Raw genomic sequence first — 23018 nt, 5'->3', positions numbered from 1 at the left:
CTTTCTCGGGGCAATGGCAATCAATGTCGTCCATGTAGTATTATTTCACCACAATGGAATAAAAAAAACAACGAATGACCAAAGCACATCATGACAGCATTAAATGAAGTAAATTCTCATTGTAGTACAATGTGTATTTATCACAATATGCCCCCTTCACACAGCCAAACACATTTCCAACTGTCGGATGTAAAGACAACCACGCCATCAGCTGCCAACCACATCCATACCCACAGAATGTACAATCATTAACAATGCAATGGTTCTTTACGCACCACTTACAACTATGGTTACAAATAAGCAAGTGTAAGTAAAAGCAAATTGTTAGTGTCTGTGTCTTACTTCTGTGAAACAAGAATAGTTAAAAATAAGCAAGTGTAGCTAAAATTTGTCAATGTCTGTATTTTACTTTTGTGAAGAATTCCTTGTAAAATTTAAAAAAAATAATTCCAAACGATAGTACGATAGCAGCCATGCAGACTGTACAGTGCATGTGCAATCCCCAGATAACAGGAACAGACTCCTTTTCAAACTCCGAAAAGCAATGTGAAGGTTTTTGTCAGTATTATGCATTTACAAAAACAGTAGAAGTTGTTTCATCCAGTCCTATCCGTGGCAGTATGCGCAATTCGCAACCGCAAATTGCGATAATATGTAAGTACCATATTTTTTTATATAAAAAACAGCGAAATTCATATGATTCAGTACTATTTACCTTACTAATTACTACAATTTTTTTGGCAATGAATGTGTGCCAACACTGACAAACCCTTTCAACATGGAGCAGCGTAGAACAACTTTAAGACCCGACATGAGAAACTTTCTTTATAATGAATTTGAGAAGCACGTCTTTGGTCAGAAAAAAAGACAGGTCTGCTTCTGTATTGTTTTTGGCAACATCGCTTTTTTATGTATGAATAATTTAACCTGGATTCGTTGTGGAATGTTCCATACTAAAAATTGCAGGACGAAGTAACTACATGATTATTGTTTCTACCTGTTTTACAGTTTATTGCTCTGTCACGTGTACACAGGTATGTTAGCTCTCTAACCCTTCATTTCTTTTGCGCTTATCTACAGCATTTTAGAAAATAGATGGTTACTGTAGGACATCACAAAGGAAAGTCTACGAGTACTACATGCCCCAATTTATCCACGTTGTATCCCCCACGCCCAGTGATGTTTATAAGTAAAATGCGCGATTTGGGCGGTGATAGCGTTCCTTTCCCGTTTCCCTGCATGCTTCTCAGCTGTCCAGATTTTTGTCTCATATTTTTTTTTCATACAGTTTGTGTTTTTTCTGGAAATTCACCGAGGACCGAAGTCACTAAACAATTATACATTTGAATTTCAGACTTCATGTCTATCAGAAAATGCTTAACATAAATCCTGTTGTTGCAGCAACTTTCTAAGTTTATAAGTGCAATGTTTAACATCTGTCCTTCTAGCTGCCCCTCCAGTGTTAGGCTTTGTCTAGATTATTTGTTACTAAGAGGTTGAGAGGTATGTTCATCTGCTTGAGAGAGGGTGGAATATGTTGGGTGTAGTTTTACATAGCTCGCAACCTCTTAGCACAAAAGATCTGGCCAAAGCCAAGAAAAATGGGGCGACAAAACCCTACAAATAGGAACAATTTTAAATATTGCTCTTATAAACTTAGAAAGTCGCAAGAATAAAAGATCTTGTGTTACCATACATCTTTCTGAAGGATAAGAAGTCTGAAACTCAAATGCCTGCCATTATTTATTGAATTCAGTTCATACTGATTTGCCACAAAAATCCAGTAAGCCACACATTTTATGAGGAACTGAGGAACATGCCAAAAATATGAGGCACAAATCTGGACATTCTGTGAAAATCTGGACAGTTGAGAGGTATTGGATTTGTTCTTAGTTATTCTGGCAGTTTGGTGCTTAGGTTTAAGATAACCTACTGCTGTGTAGCCATCCTGAGTTTGATTTCCCCCAGCTTCCCTTTGCCTAGTTTGTGACTGAGAAAAATCACTTAACTAGACATTGCTCCCACGTCACCCCTGAAAAAGACTCGGTTAACGAATGGATATTAACAATACTGGAACCTTAGGCAACTGATAATGTGCAAAAAAGCTTGGGGACAATTAATACATAAAGATACAAAGAGAGACACACTAACAGAGATACTTTGGCTAGTGCTGTCCATCAGTATACTTTATCCTCACTAAAACAAGGAAAATGAAGGAATATTAAAGCAATTGAGGTACCCAAGGACTTCAGCAGGAATGAAGACAACTAAACAAAATGGGAATTTTTTAGTAGAAAATTGTCTTTTATAGCCGATCCCATTCAAAACAGCATGTCTACTAATTCCAGGCAGTCGTATTACTTCATACCTCACTAATCTGACTCATAGAAAGAACACACTGCTGTATTCTTTCAGACAGGCTACCTGAATTAAACTGACTCTTTGTTAGATAAAATCACAGGGCTGGAAAACCTGAAGCTACCTGAATTAAACTGACTCTTTGTTAAATAAAATCACAGGGCTGGAAAACCTGAACTATTCGAAAAGGCATGGAGAACTGTTATTGTATTCTTTGTCTTTGTATGGATTACTTTGAGGTGACTTCGACCTGCTGTGTAAGGCAATGTCTAATTCAGTTCCATATGAAAATCTATGCTGAAATACACTGCTGAAGGGGCTAAAACCACATTTGGTTTGGGACACTAAATAATAAAAATAAATATCAACAAGTTCAACTGCATCTTTCCCTGGGATTTATTAACAATTGTGCAGGCATCATTTAAACCTGCATGATTTAAGCCCATTAGTGTGATGAACAGCAGTACTAATCGAATATGCATGCTGCTCATTGCACCTACACGTTTGCAAACACCTTTACATGGCCAGCAATAGTGTTTGTGGCCTTAGAAAGATGCTTGCAAGAACAAACACAGAATGTAAACAAAATTGATTTGCCTATAGGCAAACCTAAGATACAAGTATGGGCTGTAGCCCTGAAATATTAAGGGCTAGTACAGTGAAAAAAATTCTATAGGGGGGAAAGGAAATGGGGGAATTGTACACAAATAATATTGATTGTACTGCAGAAGTAACTAAGAGGGAAGGGGAAAGTATACTCAGATACTGCAGGCAAAGTGTCAAAGAAACATTTGTAACATAGATACTGCGATATTGATGTAATGATAATTAATCTCAATGACAATACCTGACTTATGCAGATAAATAAAAATGGACATGTTAACAAAGGATATGAGATGGACATAAAGCTACAGTGTAACAAATGGGAGCTAATGTGGTAAATATGTTAATAAAGAGTTGAGATAGCACTTAGCAAGGACAGAAGATACATTAAGGGATACATGCGTAGATGAAACCAAGACACTCCAGACTAAGAAGAAATGTAGCAGGATCCAGACCAAGTAGTGAAAATAATATACAACCAGCCCTCGAACAGTTCTACACCCGGTACCAGAGAAAGTAACAGCAAACCACACTGCAAAGAAGTAAAATCCACAGATTTTATAGCGTTGTCGCCTCACAGTAAGACTTTGTCCTGTTCGATTCTCAGCTAAAGCGTCTTCTGTGTGGAGACATGCGTGAATGGGCTTACCTTCATTGAAGGTTGTGCTTCAGGGCTGGCAACTCGGCACATAAAAATTTACTGCCAATCATTAGCGGACCGGAGTTCTGCTGTGGCGACCCCTAACCGGGAAGAGCTGAAAGACATGACAACAACACTACAGACACTAAGTGCTTTTGTCCCTGAGTGTAAACCGGGGCTTCCTCAGAGTAACAGTTAAAAGACAATGCAAAACCAATCAAGTACCTATCCACATTAATTCATTTAATTAATGTTCCTTAGCAACTAAATACATCTCCAATTTAAGAAACCATGTTAAAGTGTAAAGGCTATAAAAAGTCTGTACAAATATCTTAAAAATACTTAGTACCAACATATCTAAAAATACATAAATTAGGCAAATTATATTTATATTTATAAATTATTTATATGTAGGTTTTTGTTAATTGTACAGTACCCTCATTTTCAACTAACAAGTCAGGGATAAAGCATCGTTTAACCCAAAAAGTTTAAATGCATAGACCGCAGTTATAGCATATGAAATGTACATACAGGGAATTTATGCATGCTAGCCATCACCACTGCTGGATTCATCACTTCAGCATGTATACACAAGAACAAATGAACCTTACAGCTCTTGTGTTATGCCCATCTGAAAGGAACATTTTTTTCAAATAACTGTTACTGGCACCTATATGAAAGGGATTTATCGCCTATAAACATGTAATAGTCATGTTGCATAGTCATGTAAATGCTAAATGGTAATATAATAACACTCACCATACATAAGTGACAAATGACAACACAAATCAGATGACATTTCATGATTTCACGTTTTGCATTGGTTAATTGCACATATCTCAGAAATTGTTATACTGGGCATGCTCACATGGAATTACAGGGAACAGTAATATAACAGCAATTCAACAGCACCAACACACAAGAAAGGGACATAATAGAGAATCATTCACACTTTCTGATGGTCTGGCATCATACTATACACTTAGAAACATTTTATGATAGCCCTCTTCTGCCATTAAGCAATATAGTGTGACAAAAAAAGTTGCAGTAATAAAGAAATGTTTGGAAGAAGACATGCAATAAACTTATTTTAGAAGTATGTAATATCTGTGAGCAATAAGTGACATAATAAACATTCACATCATGCAATTTTCAAATACATACCAGGCAGATTGAGAGATGCATATCAGTTATGGAATGCCACAAAGATATGCACATTGGTTTTGTCATGAGGAACACCCTTGAAAGGCTTACAGCACTTTCCTATCATAAGAATTTTGGATGCCCTACCTTATAGGACAATTGTCTTAAAAAGGCAATTGCCTTCAAAGGTGGCAGTCTGACTGTCCCATAACTATTTCCTGAGTGTAAGCCACTGTTGTCTGACACACAGATGTTACTAGATTCAAACCCCTGCCTATGATACTAGATTCTTTACAGATCACTGTATTGACTGCATGTGCCACAGGAGAGAGCAATGTGTGCAGTCATAAATAACTGAAATCAATGTGTGTAGAAAGAAATGAGTTATGACTATAATATCAACAATCTGATTTAGTCAGAATGCTGAAAAGGAGCTACACATGTTACTGTTCACATAACTGGAAGCAGTACAATATTGCTTCTTCTTTGCCAAGGAAGCTGTTTCCATCATGTGGTACATACTCTGTGCCAGAACTGAACTGCATTCTATCTGTGTAGGTATGCTGTACAAGCCAGTACTGATTGTACATGCCAGGGAGCACTCACAGCATGACATGCCCTGAATAACAGTTTCACTTCCATGCAATCACAACATGTGATTATATATGATTGTCCAACTTAAAAATGAATAAGCATAACTAGATACAATGTTTTTTTGCACAGTGTCAGTACATTCATATAATGTTGCCCTTTTCAGGAATTGAACAGCAAGTTGTGTAAGTCTACCAACTAATTACATACAGATGAACCACAAGTGACACAGTGGAAGTATTTACACAGGTGTGACACTCCACTTACGTTAACTTATTATATCATATGTTTGTGTTGCAAACAATCTCTTTGAGATAAAAGGGATGGGGGAGGCCTCTCCCACTGTGTGATGGATACCATTCATGCATTACAGTATAAGGCAAAACCATGCTAACAGTCACTGAATGTGGATGTTTAACAGCTGAGAATTTGACTAGAGAAAATACATAATATTGTAGAGAATGAATGTGCCATATAGAAGTGTCACTACAATGCTGAGATATGTTGGTATTTCAGGGGAATATGTCATGTTATTGCTGCAAGGGATATGTGTGCCTGTAATTGCTGTACAGAGGCAACAATTTACAGAATACTGTCTCATTCCTTCGTGCCAGAGGAGAATGCTTACAACAAATGTTATGTAAGTAAAATGTAATCACATGACATCATTTGTTGTGTCGCCACAGCGGAACTCCGGTCCGCTAATGATTGGCAGTAGATTTTTACATGCTGAGTTGCCGGCCCTGACGCACAACCCTCAATGAATGTATGCCCATTCACGCATGTCTCCACACAGAAGACGGTCTAGCTGAGAATCGAACAGGACAATGTCTTACTATGAGGCGACAACGCTACCGCAGCACTACCACAAGCATTGCTGCGTGAGAAAATATCATAGCTTTTTGTAAGAGGAATCAATATCTATACATGTACACAGCAGGTGTGTGTTTGACAGTGTTTGCAACATGTACAGTCACAATAAAGCTGGCATAATGTAGTCTGAGCAGTAATGGCTGAATCTGAAGCTACAGATTAATGCCTGAATCGCAGGTGCCAGATGACATGTTGCTGAACAACTGTGGCAATGCTCAAATGAACGGATGACATCACCATTATTTATTAGCTGGATGCTTATGCTAAAAAATGGTTGAAGGGCAAAATAACACTGTATAGCTACACATCATATATATTATTTGAAGAGTACTATACACAGTATGAGGGTGAAAGACACACTCACAGCTGGACTCAAACTCCTACCCTTGTAGGTACAGAATGTACAAATCACAGAAATGGAAGTCAGTTACCACAGAATAAGTCATACTACAACTGTGTGATACTGCAGTTATAGAAGCATTTTGTAGTCACTCATAGGTTCATAGGTTCATAGGTTCATACTAGGCTATCTGCCCGAGGGCATTTACAAGCCTATCCCATAGTTTTGTGGCTTACGCCACCCCTTTAGTTTGGAGAAACTGTGCCCATTATTTTGCTGTGCCTCTGTCGAGCAGTGACACTGAGGTAACCCCTGGGGTGTATCTACGATCTCCCATCCATTGGTCAAGATTCCTCTTGAACAAGGCCAGCGAGGTGCTCTGCCTCACATATACCGGGATTTTGTTCCACAGCATAGGGAGTCTTTGGGTGATGAATCTATCCCTCCAGCACGTCCTATTAATAACCGTGTCGAGGTTTAAGTCTCCCGCCCTTGTGGCTCTGAGGGATCTAGATTTTTTGAGGTGAAGCATGTTCATCAAATCTGGGTTTGACATGGCCTTGTATGTCAGGCACAGGTCACCTCTGAGCAAGCGGTAAGCAACTGAATAGAGCTGGAGTTCTTTCAGTCGGGCAGCATAAGACAGATTTTGAGACCCTTTATCCTTTTGGTGAGGAACTTTTGTGGCCTCTCCAGCTGCTGCAAGTGTCGGGTCAGATACATTCCGAATGGGGCATTGTACTCGATCATTGGTCTGATGAGTGATGAGTATAGGGAGACTATGACTTCCCTTGATCTAGATGTGAATCCCTTCATGATAAGGTGGGCAATGTAGAAGGTCTTCCTAACTACTTTAGCAATATGAGTGTCGAATGAAAGGCTACTGTCAACCTGGGTCCCTAGGTCCCTGATAACGTCTTCTGTGCTCAGTGGATTGCCACCTATATGGTAGCTAGGGGTAACCTTGTTTTTCCCGAAGGGTATGACTATGCATTTCTTGGCATTTAACTTTAGGCCATGGCTCTGGCACCAGTTATCCGTTTCTGTGAGACCCTTCTGAAGGATATCTGTGTCAGATGTGTTTTTGACTACGGTGCCCAGTTTGCAGTCATCTGCAAACTTTGTCAGCCATAACCCTCCTGTGTTTGCTTGTACTTCAGAAAAGTAGATGCCAAACAAGAGTGGGCCCAGGACTGAGCCCTGTGGGACACCACTTGTGACAGGCTTTGAGTCTGACATGGCGCCAGCAACTCTGACCCTGTGGGTTCTGTCACTCAGCCAGTTTGCAACCCATCTTGTGATGTATGGGTTTACATTTAAGCTGATGAGTTTTTCAATGATACCCGAGTGGGGTATTGTATCGAAGGCCTTCGCCAGGTCGAGGTAGGCTGTATGGACTGCCTTTCCTCATCAATGGCCTTGGTGACTGTCTCAAAAAGTCAACCAAGTTTAAAAGGCATGATCTGCCTTTGACAAAGCCAAACTGGGTTGGATCCAAAGTCTGCAAATTCCCTATGTCTTTATTTATGAGATCCATTATGATCCTCTCTATGGCTTTGCAGATAAGGCTTGTCAAGCTAATGGGACTGTAATTTCCAGGGTCGGTGGAGGCACTGCCTTTGTGAAGTGGGACCACAGTCGCAGCGCCACTCCTGGGTACGTATCCGGAGGTGAGACTAAGATTAAACAGCTGTCCTAACTGCGGGTTTAATTCCTCGTTGAGTTCATGGAGCACACAGCCGGGGACACCATCAGGTCCCATGGATGCTGTGTTTTTTGCCTTGGAGAGAGCAGTTCTCACCTGGGCATTAGAGATGTTTGGGGGCTACAATCATTTGGTATAGATATCTCTCCTTTTGGGGGAGGAGAAGTTTGCACTGAACCTGTCAGCCAGTATGTTGGCAATGTCTGTAGGATCAGTAATCTTCACATCATTTTGAACTAATTCTGAGCATATCTGGGAGTTTCCTCCCAGGTTTCTAACATAGCTAAAGAATGCCTTATGATTGTCTTTTGAGTCCTTAGCTATTTTTCTCTCAAAATTAGCTTTGGATGATTTGATGAGAGCTCTTAGCTTTTTACTTATAGTGATCAGCGGTGTCTTACCTTTTAAGGATTTTGCTCTATCTTGTAGTAGCTTCTTCCTTTTGTTGTAGAGTTTGTTTATGGCTGGGGTCCACCAGACTGGACGCTTGCTGTTGGTACAAAGAGTCTTTGTTTTGCTTGGGATTGCCTGATCCATGCAGCCCTGCAGGTGCTGGTAGAAGGCATTTGTAAGTGATTCAGCGGCTTGAGTAATGTTTACCGCCAGCTCGGGGGCCTTAAAGGAGGCCACACTAGTCTTTAGAAGTGTGAAGTCGGCTTTCGAGAAGTTCTTTACTGTGGTCTTTTTTATTTCAGGTGGGGGCGGGATGAGGACCTCCAGCGAGATTAGTTTGTGATCTGATCTCACCAGTGAGGGGTATACTTCCGGTGTTGAACATTGTGCTCCCATGTTCATGATGATGAGATCAAGTATGTTTTCTCCTCTTGTGGGGATGGTGACTAGTTGTTCCATGGCATTTGAGTTTATGAATTCCAGGAACTTTTGGGCTAGAGTGTTTGGGCTTGAGTAGTGTTCCCAGTCTATATTAGGGTAGTTGAAGTCACCTAGTATGATGGTGTTCAGAGATACATTTATCCTCTCCAGTGTTTTCAGGAAAGCCATGTGAGGTTCCTGAGTTTGCGAGGGTGGCCTGTAACATGCTACAAATTGCAGAGCAGTCTTGCCTATGGTTAATTGCACCTGGATGGTCTCCGATGCATCGTGCGTTGCCACCAATCTTGAGGTGTGGGTGTCCTTGATGAATATGGATACCCCCCCTCCTTTCTTGGTATTGTCCGGATTTTGGGGCCGGAACGCATGATATGAGGTAAAACCTGATAGTGCTGGGGTGCTCTCAGGAGCCTTGAACCAGGTTTCTGTCACAGCACAGACATCGATGTTCTCCATACTGAGAAGGGCCTCGAAAAGTGCATCTTGAGGTTGAGACTTCTGACATTGAACAGCATTACCCTTAGATTTTTTTCTTTGTTGTGTTCTAGGGTGGTAGGTTTAGAATTTGAGCCTTGCCTAAAAAGGCACTATGGGGGTGGCAAGAGCCTTTGCCAAAATCCGGAATCCCAGGGTGACAGGTGCAAGCCGTCCCTTGTGAAGCAGCGTGGCTTGTCCAGCATGTCATCCCAGGCAGACAGACATTGGATCCCCTTTGAATGACACCAGAGTTTAAGCCAATTGTTAAAGCTGATCATCTTATCTCTGTATTGTGGCATCATTCTTGGTGAAGGTAGGATACTGCTCAAGGTCAGGGTCATACCTGCTTGGGCTACATAATCAGAGAGCTCCTCAATGTCTCTTTTCATGTAGTCCAAGGAGTTTACTGCACTATGAAAGCAATCACCCTCCCCTCCAAAAATTTGGTATAGTGAAGGGCCAACACATATATTTGGCCCATATGTTTTCCGAATAGGAAGATTTCAAAAGGAAATGTGACATTTTACACAGTATGTTTATCCAGAGGGGTTACCCCAGAAGAATGATTATGGAAGTCTGTGAAGAAATTAGAGGGAAAAGAGAGGGGGGGAGATTTTACCACTTATTAATTTGAGTATTTCCTCAATTGAGGATGTGGTTTTGAGTAAGTCCAAAGGATTGCAGGACATTAAGGGAGCCTTCATTATGAATTTTTGTAATGAGGCTTATGAGATAAATAATATCCAGCACAAAAATTGGAATATTTTTTTCACATTTCAAGGAAGTGGCCCTATAGTGAAGGAAGTTCCCGTGTTAGTGTTCAGAAGGGGAAAAAACTTTAAGAACTATTTGGAACATGTTACCATAGATTGTGGTCTGGTTATAAGTAATAAGAAATGGGGGACCTATAAATGTAGGAGCTGTTTACAGTGTAAAATGTTATTGGGAGGCGATCACATCTGGGTGAATCATATGTGTATTAAGTCAAGGGTTCACAGTAACTGTAACTCTACAGGGATTATATATGTAGCTAGGTGCCATATGTGTGATCAGTTCTATGTAGGAAAATCCAAAAGGAAATTGAGGGAACGCATATATGAGCACCTTTTGGCCATCAAAAAGGGTCATACTAATAATGCCCTAGCCAAACATGTTTTGGGATTCAGGGATCATAGCTTTGATTTCTTTGTACTGCAAAGAGTCATTAGAGACCTCAAGGGGGGTCCTTGGGAAGATATGTTAGAGGAAAAAGAACTTCTGTGGCAGATTAGTTTGAATGCCACTGCCCCTCGAGGTTGAATGAGGCCCTCTTTATATCTAGTGTTTTAAAGCTTAAATCATATATGGTGTGAACATATAAATAATATTCATAATTAGTTACCCTAGTATGATAGGGTTCCTAAGGGAGTTTTTTTAAGTATTCAACTTATTTAACTTTTGTATAGTATGTGCTTTATATTATTGTTGTTTGAGCTAGTTACTTGCATCTATATGAACATCCATTTATATTGGGGTGTATTTTCTTTTATTTCTTTATATTTTATTTATTCAGTTATTTTTTATTATTTTTTATGTATTGTTTCACTTTGGTCATGTGATAAGAGGGGGAGGTATTTAAGGATGTTGTTGAAGGAAGTTCAGTGATTCTGAGGAAGTTATTTTACGAAAGCACTCAATCCTGTTGTGTAGACAATAAACTCGTGTCTTTTTGGGGAATATCCTCTAGTGTGTCCTTAGGAAGGCAGAATTGCCAAGCTCGATTGCTCTGCTGATGACAAAGCATTAGTGCATGTGTAATCATATCTTGAGGGGTTGAACTTAGAATGGGAATTAACAGTAGTCTATGCTGCTCTTTGTCAACTTCTGCACAAACAAGCATTATATGCATACAATCATATGTGAACCTGCTGGAAAACACAACAGATGTGTTATGGTCATGTTTGTCTTGACAATTTCATTTAGACAATCCTTATATGAATGATACAAGTGTATTATGAAACACACGAAGGACCAAATATGTTATTGATGGTGGAAACATGCCCTGTGATTCAAGAAGTTCAGCGCAAGGACGGTTTGAGCCTTGTGCTGAGTGTCGTCAATACAGAGGGTGTAGCAGCGCCATATGAATATGTATGAGGGTGCGCCACCGCAACCTCGACGTGCACAGGAAACGTGTGTGAGTGCAGGGGGCATGTACAAGTGCTCTATGGAGGCGTAAACATGCCCCGACAGTTGCACAACCTACTATGCTTACTAGTAGAGCCCGCCTTTAATAGTAAGTCAATAATTCAGTGTCCATGGATACCGAAATGTATGCTAAGCATATGAGTGTCCACAAACAGTGAAATAAAATCGAAGTAGTAAACACACAAGCACGTAGTGGAATGCTGAGCCCTGTCCCTAGAACTTTCACAATTAGATTTCCAGTGTCCCTATTATACATTTGAATTGCTGCAATATCGAAGGTGTAAGCAAAGTGCAGTGTGTTTGCGCGTCGCTGCCCTCCGCCGAGCATAGCTTACACATCAAATTCATTCAAATAGAGAAACATATGCAGAATCAACATAAATGTCAATAGTGTAGTGTTTAGAGCATCCGCCTAAGGAACAGACATTCACAGTTCGAGCCCAACAATAGCACATATCATTTTCCATGTGGAATGAATGTCGTTTTGCTGTAAAACTGACATAAGAGTATCGCATGAGATATTTAACTAAATGTCATTCAATCAAAGTGACACTGTCATAATGAATAAGGCACTAGTAAGCAGGTGTAAGCACAAATAAGCAGCAGTAAACATATATAAGTACCAGTAAGCAAGTCTGAGTGTGCTTGCACGGGTCTAAGCAGTGCCCAGCACAGGAAATGTATATAAGTATGTACGGATATATAATATATATATATATATATATATATATATATATATATATATATATATATATATATATATATATATGCACACTATATATATATATATATATATATATATATATATATATATATATATATATACATATACATATACATATATATATATATATACATATATATATCTATCTATATATCTATGAAGAAAGAACGATGTAACAATAAAGCATACAAAAGGAATGAGAAGGGAATCAACAGCAACCCCAGTATTATATAGCGCTGTCAGAACATGTCATATCAAGCTGGGCAAGAGTGAGCAAAGCACTGTTACTCACACCACCGGCAGGATATTACCAGTGGGAGTAACAGTGTTGATCTGCTAAGTCTACTTTACATTCAGAGGGTAGTCCCTGGTGGGACTACCCAAAAATTGATAGACTAGACTGAACAGATGATTAAGCTTTCGCTCTTATTCAGGTGGAAGAGCTTCATCAGAATAACCTATAGTCAACAATACTTACATTATATGTAACTAGAGTCACATGTAAACAAAAAAACAATGAACTGCTTATAACTTATTAGTACAACCAGACAATATTTAAACTGTGCCAATCATCTTAACACAATAACCATGAACATACAAATGAATGACAGGGGCATGAATATTAAATAAACACTCCCTTGTGTTAGCTTACCATTGAACAAATATACAGTGTGCGCACTAAATATGCATATAGGAGACATGAATATTCATGTACTGTACAAGTGCTGACTTACAAGTGTGTCAAAGGTCATGGATGGATGCAAACACATTTTGTAGAAAGAGAACAACTGTCAAAATAGTATTAAATCTTCCATTTTAAAACGCGTTTAATATTAACACTTTCATTCAGACCAGGGTATGTTTCTGAATTAAGCAGTAATTGCCATTTAAGTTCTCTTAGTTCTAAATATAATTCCCAATCTCCAAAACAACAGTTAACTTGTTCTAATACTATGAAGTAAAATTTACTAAAAGAAGTACAAAAATGCTATGTTTAGCAAGGCATTATTTAAGTTCTTTGCCCTGATGGCTCCTAGATGCTCCTTAATTCTATCTGAAAGTTTTCTTGTAGTTTTACCTACATAAAACGCTTTACAAGATGCACAAATACCTACATATACTACTGCTGTAGAATGAAAGTGTTAATATTAAATGCGCTTTAAAATGGAAGATTTAATACTATTTTGACAGTTGTTCTATTTTAACAGTTGTTCTCTTTCTACAAAACGTGTTTGCATCCATCCATGACCTTTGACACACTTGTAAGTCAGCACTTGTACAGTTATATGAATATTCATGTCTCCTACATGCATATTTAGTGCGCACACTGTACATTTGGATACAGATGGAAGGAGAGTACGGCTAGGTGTATCGGAGGTGAGTTCAAATTGTTTTATCATGGTGTGGATGGGAGGAGAAATGGTGTAGGAGTTATTCTGAAGGAACTGTATGCTAAGAGTGTTTTGGAGGTGAAAAGAGTGTCGGATAGAGTGATGTTTATGAAGCTGGAAATTGATGGTGTAATGATGAATGTTGTTAGTGCATATGCTCCACAAGTTGGGTGTGCAATGGATGAGAAAGAAAAATTTTGGAGTGAATTGGATGAAGTGGTGATGACTGTACCCAAGGCTGAGAGAGTGGTGATTGGAGCAGATTTCAATGCACATGTTGGTGAAGGGAACAGAGGGGATGAGGAAGCAATGGGTAGGTATGGTGTTAAACAAATGAATGCAGAAGGTCAGATGGTAGTGGATTTTGCGAAAAGGATGGACATGGCTGTGGTGAATACATATTTTAACAAGAGGGAGGAGCATAGGGTGACATACAAGTGTGGAGGAAGATGCACACAGGTGGATTATATCTTATGTAGGAGGGCCAGTTTGAAGGAGATTGGAGATTGGAGACTGTAAAGTGGTGACCAGAGAAAGTGTAGTTAGGCAGCATAGGATGGTGGTTTGTAGTATGACGGTGGTGATCAAGAAGAGGAGGAGTGTGAAGGTAGCACCAAGGATCAAATGGTGGAAATAGAAAAAGGGTATTTGTGAGGTGGAGTTCAGGGATGCGTTAAGACAGGCACTGGGTGGCAGTGAAGAGTTACCAAATAGCTGGGTAACTACAGCAGAGCTAGTAAGTGAGACAGCTAGAAAGGTGCTTGGCATCACATCTGAACAGAGGAAGGACGACAAGGAGACATGGTGGTGGAATGAGGAAGTACAGGAGAGTATACAGACAAAGAGGTTGGCAAAGAAGAAGTGGGATTGTCAGAGAGATGAAGAAAGTAGAAAGGAGTATAAGGAAATGAGTTGCATGGCAAAGAGAGAGTTGGCAAAGGCTAAGGATAAGGGATATGAAGAGTTGTATGAAAGGTTGGATACTAAGGAGGGAGAAAAGGACCTGTACCAATTGGCTAGACAGAGGGACCGAGCTAGGAAAGATGTGCAGCAGGTAAAGGTGATAAAGGATAATGAGGGAAACATACTCACAAGTGAGGAGAGTGTGTTGACGAGATGGAAAGAGTACTTTGAGGGGTTGATGAATGAAGTGAATGAGAGGGAGAGAAGGTTGGATAATGTAGGGATAGTGAATCATGAAGTACAATGGATTAGCAAGGAGGAAGGATAGCTATGAAGAGAATGAAGAATGGAAAGGCTGTTGGCCCAGATGACATACCTGTGGAAGCATGGAGGTGTTTAGGTGAAATGGCAGTAGAGTTTTAACCAGATTGTTTAATGAAATCTTGGAAAGTGAGAGGATGCCTGAGGAATGGAGAAAAAGTGTTTTGGTACCGATTTTTAGGAATAAGGGTGATGTGCAGAGCTGTAGTAACTACAGAGGGATTAAACTGATCAGTCAAAGCATGAAGTTATGGGAAAGAGTAGTGGAAGCTAGGTTAAGAAGGGACATGATGATTAGTGATCAGCAGTATGGTTTCATGCCTGGAAAGAGCACTACAGATGCGATGTTTGCTCTGAGAGTGTTGATGGAGAAGTACAGAGAATGTCAGAAGGAATTGCATTGTGTTTTTGTAGACTTAGAGAAAGCATATGACAGGGTGCCTAGAGAGGAGTTGTGGTATTGTATGAGGAAGTCATGAGTGTCAGTTTGTCGTTTTTGCATTTAAGTTACCTGTAACACATTGCATTTAAGTTACCTGGCACTTGCTCACTAAAGCAATTATATAAGTCAGCACTAAAAAATTAAAAGCACTACACCCTCACAAACTCCCCTTGAGTACCTTGTTCCCCATTGGCCCTTTTTTTCAATTTTTCAAGCCCGCTCACCAGGCTGAACAAGGAGAAGGTCATGGTGAGCTGCCTGTCGGGCGCTAGGATCCGCCACATAACACAAGCACTCAGGTCACTCCAAGGCAAGCACAAATATGACTCAGTCATTGTCCATGCTGGTGTGAATGACCTGAGACGTACCTCCCTGGACTACATGAAAAGAGACATAGAGGAGCTCTCTGAGCGTGTAGCCCAGGCCGGTATGACCCTGACCTTGAGTAGCATCTTACCCTCACCAAGAATGATGCCACAATATGAAGACAAGATGATCAATTTCAACAATTGGCTTAAGTATTGGTGTCATTCAAAGGGATCAATGCCTGTCAGCCTGGGATGACATGCTTGACAAACCCACGATGCTTAGCTAGGGATGGCTTGCACTTGTCACCGTGGACTTTGGATATTGGCAAAGGCTCTTGCTACCCCATAGTGCCTTTTTTAGGCAAGGCCCAAAAGACAAACCCACCTCCATAGGTATCACAAGGGATAAGAAACTAAGAGTAATGCTACTCAACGCCAGAAGTCTAAACCTCAAAATGCACGCCTCAAAACTCTCCTTAGCATGGAGAACATCGATATGTGTGCAGTAACAGAAACCTGGTTCAAGGCTCCCGAGAGCACCCCAGCACTACCAGGTTATACCTCTTACCATGCTTTTCGCCCCAAAACTTGGCCCGGAACACAAAAGGAGGGAGTATCAATATTCGGCCAAAGATACCCACACTTCCAGGTTGGTGGCACAGCACGAAGCATCAGAGACTATCCATGTGCAACTAACAGTGGGTAAAACTGCCTTCCAGTTTATAGCCTGCTACAGACCACCCTCCCAAACCCAGGAACCCCACTCAGCCTTCCTGAGAACACTGGAAAATATGAAGGTCTCTCCAAACACCATTATATTGGGCGACTTCAACTACCCAAACATAGACTGGGAGCATTACTCTAGCTCCAACACCCTAGCCCAAAGGTTCCTAGAATTTATAAACTCAAGTGCTATGGAAAAACCTGTTACCACTCCCACAAGAGGGGAAAACATACTGGACCTGATCATCACCAACATGGGGACTCTATGCTCCAGACCAGAAGTGTATCCCTCACTGGTAAGATCAGACCATAAACTAATCTCACTGGATATTCACATCCTGACTCCACCCCCTGCCCTGAAAACCACAGTAAAAAACTCCTCAAAACCGAGGTGGAATCCTTCAAAGCTCCCGGGCCTGTGGAAAATATGGCCCAGACCGCAGAATCCTTTATAAACGCATTCTATGAAAACTTTCAGGAATGCATGGATCATGCAATCCCAAATAAAACCAAGACCCAATCCTCCAAAGGCAGACGTCCTGTCTGGTGGACCCCAGCCATAAACAAACTATCCAATAGAAGGAGGAAGCTACTACATGATAGAGCAAAATCCAAAAAAGGGAAGGCATCTCTGATCAGTATTAGCAAAAAACTACGGGCACACATAAAATCGTCTAAGGCCAGCTTCGAGAGACAAATTGCACAGGACACTGAGGATAATCACAAGGCTTTCTTTAGTTATGTTAGGAACCTGGGTGGGAATTCCCAGATATGCTCAGAAATGGTCTGCACTCTTGTGGGAGAAGAGGCTGGACTCTGCCCTTCTGAGCTGGGAATTTCTGGTTAAAGGTTTATAGTGCCTGAATATTTGAACTGTATCTTACTGAAATTGGTACACCTTGTTTGCTGTAGCATAGACTACATCCAGGCCTGCTGAATCTAGCTTTGTTTATATGCTTGTTCTTTGTTTGCTTTTTATTTCCCTGGAACACTAATTCCACCTAATACGCGGCTTCTCAGCACTTCTGTGGATCACTAGTGATATCTGCATTGCTTACTGTACTTATTTCCTTGTTTCACTTGAAAGAAGTTACTGTTTGTCATTTTTGCATTTAAGTTACCTGTAACACATTGCACTTAAGTTACCTGGCACTTGTTCACTAAAGTAATTATATAAGTCAGCACTAAAAATTAAAAGCACTACACCTTCACTCCCACTGGCCCTTATTTTCAATTGTAAAGGAATTCCCAATATTATTCTAGCATGTCCAAAGGTCAGTTGTCAATCTCCTCTCCGGTTTAGCTGGTGAATCTGGGAATCTTGAGGCAATGTTACAACTGCCTCATGTACACAGACAACCCTCTCCTCCTCCCAACAAATTCCAACACATGTGAGAGATGCAACCATATAGCCAAACTGGAGGCTACGCTCTCTCAACTCAGTACTGGCATAACCAGTCAGGAAGAGAAGGAAACCACACTCACTACAATTCCAGTCTCACATAGACCTACCACATCAGCAAACCAAACACATAATCACACAAAAACATACCCGGAGGCTCTAAATAAAGATCTGCCTAAGCAGCAGAGACCTCCAAAGCAGACACCCAAGCAATCGCTACCCCAAAACAAAACACGTGCAACACATATCTCACAAAGCCAGTGTGCCGAACATTCACAGCCCTTAAGACTAAACAACACACCTGATACACTTGTAATAGGTGACTCTATCATCAGGCACACTGATGTCCCACTCACCAGGCTGAACAAGGAGAGGGTCACGGTGAGCAGCCTGTCGGGCGCCAGGATCCACCACATAACACAAGCACTCAGGTCACTCCAAGGCAAGTACAAATATGACTCAGTCATTGTCCATGCTGGTGTGAATGACCTGAGACGTACCTCCCTACATGAAAAGAGACATAGAGGAGCTCTCTGAGCATGTAGCCCAGGCTGGTATGACCCTGACCTTGAGTAGCATCTTACCCTCACCAAGAATGATGCCACAATATGAAGACAAGATGATCAATTTCAACAATTGGCTTAAGTACTGGTGTCATTCAAAGGGGATCCAATGCCTGTCAGCTTGGGATAATATGCTCAACAAGCCACGATGCTTCGCTAGGGACAGCTTGCACCTGTCACCCCTGGGCTTTCGGATATTGGCAAAGGCTCTTGCTACCCCCATAGTGCCTTTTTTAGGCAAGGTTCAAAAGACAAACCCACCTCCATAGGTATCACAAGGGATAAGAAACTAAGAGTAATGCTACTCAACGTCAGAAGTCTAAACCTCAAAATGCACGCACTCGAAACTCTCCTTAGCATGGAGAACATCGATATGTGTGCAGTAACAGAAACCTGGTTCAAGGCTCCCGAGAGCACCCCAGCACTACCAGGTTATACCTCTTACCATGCTTTTCGGCCCCAAAACTTGGACCGAAACACAAAAGGAGGGGGAGTATCAATATTCGTCAAAGATACCCACACTTCCAGGTTGGTGGCACAGCACGAAGCATCAGAGACTATCCATGTGCAACTAACAGTGGGTAAAACTGCCTTCCAGTTTATATCCTGCTACAGACCACCCTCCCAAACCCAGGAACCCCACTTGGCCTTCCTGAGAACACTGGAAAATATGAAGGTCTCTCCAAACACCATTATACTGGGTGACTTCAACTACCTAAACATAGACTGGGAGCATTACTCTAGCTCCAACACCCTAGCCCAAAGGTTCCTAGAATTTATAAACTCAAGTGCTATGGAACAACTTGTTACCACTCCCACAAGAGGGGAAAACATACTGGACCTGATCATCACCAACATGGGGACTCTATGCTCCAGATCAGAAGTGTATCCCTCACTGGTAAGATCAGACCATAAACTAATCTCACTGGATATTCACATCCTGACTCCACCCCCTGCCCTGAAAACCACAGTAAAGAACTTCTCTAAAGCAAATTTCACACTCCTCAAAACCGAGGTGGAATCCTTCAAAGCTCCCGGGCCTGTGGAAAATATGGCCCAGACCGCAGAATCCTTTATAAACGCATTCTATGAAAACTTTCAGGAATGCATGGATCATGCAATCCCAAATAAAACCAAGACCCAATCCTCCAAAGGCAGACGTCCTGTCTGGTGGACCCCAGCCATAAACAAACTACACAATAGAAGGAGGAAGCTACTACATGATAGAGCAAAATCCCCAAAAGGGAAGGCATCACTGATCAGTATTAGCAAAAAACTATGGGCACTCATAAAATCGTCTAAGGCCAGCTTCGAGAGACAAATTGCACAGGACACTAAGGATAATCACAAGGCTTTCTTTAGTTATGTTAGGAACCTGGGTGGGAATTCCCAGATATGCTCAGAAATAGTCTGCACTCTTGTGGGAGAAGAGGCTGGACTCTGCCCTTCTGAACTGGGAATTTCTGGTTAAAGATTTATAGTGCCTGAATATTTGAACTGTATCTTACTGAAATTGGTACACCTTGTTTGCTGTAGCATAGACTAGATCCAGGCCTGCTGAATCTAGCTTTGTTTATATGCTTGTTGTTTGTTTGCTTTTTATTTCCCTGGAATGCTAATTTCACCTAATACGCAGCTTCTCAGTGCTTCTGTGGATCACTAGTGATATGTGCATTGCTTACTGTACTTATTTCCATGTTTCACTTGAAAGAAGTTACTGTTTGTCGTTTTTGCATTTAAGTTACCTGTAACACATTGCACTTAAGTTACCTGGCACTTGTTCACTAAAGCAATTATATAAGTCAGCACTAAAAATTAAAAGCACTACACCTTCACTCCCCACTGGCCCTTATTTTCAATTGTAAAGGAATTCCCAATATTATTCTAGCATGTCCAAAGGTCAGTTGTCAATCTCCTCTCCGGTCTAGCTGGTGAATCTGGGAATCTTGAGGCAATGTTACAACTGCCTCATGTACACAGACAACCCTCTCCTCCTCCCAACAAATTCCAACACATGTGAGAGATGCAACCATATAGCCAAACTGGAGGCTATGCTCTCTCAACTCAGTACTGGCATAACCAGTCAGGAGGAGAAGGAAACCACACTCACTACAATTCCAGTCTCACATAGACCTACCACGTCAGCAAACCAAACACATAATCACACAAAAACATACCCGGAGGCTCTAAATAAAGATCTGCCTAAGCAGCAGAGACCTCCAAAGCAGACACCCAAGCAATCGCTACCCCAAAACAAAACACGTGCAACACATATCTCACAAAGCCAGTGTGCCGAACAGTCACAGCCCTTAAGACTAAACAACACACCTGATACACTTGTAATAGGTGACTCTATCATCAGGCACACTGATGTCCCACTCACCAGGCTGAACAAGGAGAGGGTCATGGTGAGCAGCCTGTCGGGCGCTAGGATCCACCACATAACACAAGCACTCAGGTCACTCCAAGGCAAGTACAAATATGACTCAGTCATTGTCCATGCTGGTGTGAATGACCTGAGATGTACCTCCCTGGACTAAATGAAAAGAGACATAGAGGAGCTCTCTGAGCATGTAGCCCAGGCTGATATGACCCTGACCTTGAGTAGCATCTTACCCTCACCAAGAATGATGCCACAATATGAAGACAAGATGATCAATTTCAACAATTGGCTTAAGTACTGGTGTCATTCAAAGGGGATCCAATGCCTGTCAGTTTGGGATGATATGCTCAACAAGCCACGATGCTTCGCTAGGGACGGCTTGCACCCGTCACACCTGGGCTTTTGAATATTGGCAAAGGCTCTTGCTACCCCCATAGTGCCTTTTTTAGGCAAGGTTCAAAAGACAAACTCACCTCCATAGGTATCACAAGGGATAAGAAACTAAGAGTAATGCTACTCAACGCCAGAAGTCTAAACCTCAAGATGTACGCACTCGAAACTCTCCTTAGAATGGAGAATATCGGTATCTGTGCAGTAACAGAAACCTGGTTCAGGGCTTCCGAGAGCACTCCAGCACTACCAGGTTATACCTCATACCATGCTTTTCAGCCCCAAAACTTGGACCGAACCACAAAAGGAGGGGGAGTATCGATATTCATCAAAGATACCCACACCTCCAGGTTGGTGGCAAAGCACGAAGCATCAGAGAATATCCATGTGCAACTATCAGTGGGTAAAACTGCCTTCCAGTTTATAGCCTGCTACAGACCACCCTCCCAAACCCAGGAACCCCACTCGGCCTTCCTGAGAACACTAGAAAATATGAAGGTCTCTCCAAACACCATTATATTGGGCGACTTCAACTACCCAAACATAGACTAGGAGCATTACTCTAGCTCCAACACCCTAGCCCAAAGGTTCCTAGAATTTATAAACTCAAATGCTATGGAACAACTTTTTACCACTCCCACAAGAGGGGAAAACATACTGGACCTGATCATCACCAACATGGGGACTCTATGCTCCAGTCCAGAAGTGTATCCCTCACTGGTAAGATCAGACCATAAACTAATCTCACTGGATATTCACATCCCGACCCCACCCCCTGCCCAGAAAACCACAGTGAAAAACTTCTCTAAAGCAAATTTCACACTACTCAAAACCAAGGTGGAATCCTTCAAAGCCCCCGGGCCTGTGGAAAATACGGCCCAGACTGCAGAATCCTTTATAAACGCATTCTATGAACACCTTCAGGAATGCATGGATCATGCGATCCCAAATAAAACCAAGACCCAGTCCTCCAAAGGCAGACGTCCTGTCTGGTGGACCCCAGCCATAAACAAACTATACAATAGAAGGAGGAAGCTACTAAATGATAGAGCAAAATCCCCAAAAGGGAAGGCATCACTGATCAGTATAAGCAAAAAACTACGGGCACTCATAAAATTGTCTAAGGTCAGCTTCAAGAGAAAAATTGCACAGGACAGTAAGGATAATCACAAGGCTTTCTTTAGTTATGTTAGGAACCTGTGTGGTAATTCCCAGATATGCTCAGAATTAGTCCAAAATGACAAAAAATACACCGAACCAACAGACATTGCCAACATCCTAGCTGCCAGTTTCAGCGCAAACTCCCCCCCCCCCCACCAAAAGGGCAAATATCTATCCCAGCAGAGTGCTGCCTCCCTGACATCTCAGATGCTCAGGTAAGAGCTGTCCTCTCCAAATCAAAAAACACAGCATCAATGGGACCAGACGGTGTCCCGGGCTGCGTCCTACATGAACTCCAAGAAGAGCTAAACCCAAACATAAAACTACTGTTCAATCTCAGCCTTACTACAGGATATGTGCCCAAAGAGTGGCATACAGCAACAGTGGTCCCTCTCCATAAAGGTGATGCCTCAACGGATCCTGGAAACTATCGCCCCTTAAGCCTGACTAGCTTGGTCTGCAAAGCTATGGAAAGGATCATCATGGACCTCATAAATAAAGATATTGGGGACCTACAGACACTGGATCCTACCCTGTTCGGCTTTGTTAAGGGCAGATC

The sequence above is a fragment of the Protopterus annectens genome, chromosome 2.part0 (assembly GCF_019279795.1).
Source record: "Protopterus annectens isolate FY-2018-M chromosome 2.part0, PAN1.0, whole genome shotgun sequence".
Lineage (NCBI taxonomy): Eukaryota > Metazoa > Chordata > Ceratodontiformes > Protopteridae > Protopterus > Protopterus annectens.
The sequence above is the reverse complement of the archived record's forward strand: the minus strand, read 5'-3'. Positions refer to the sequence as shown.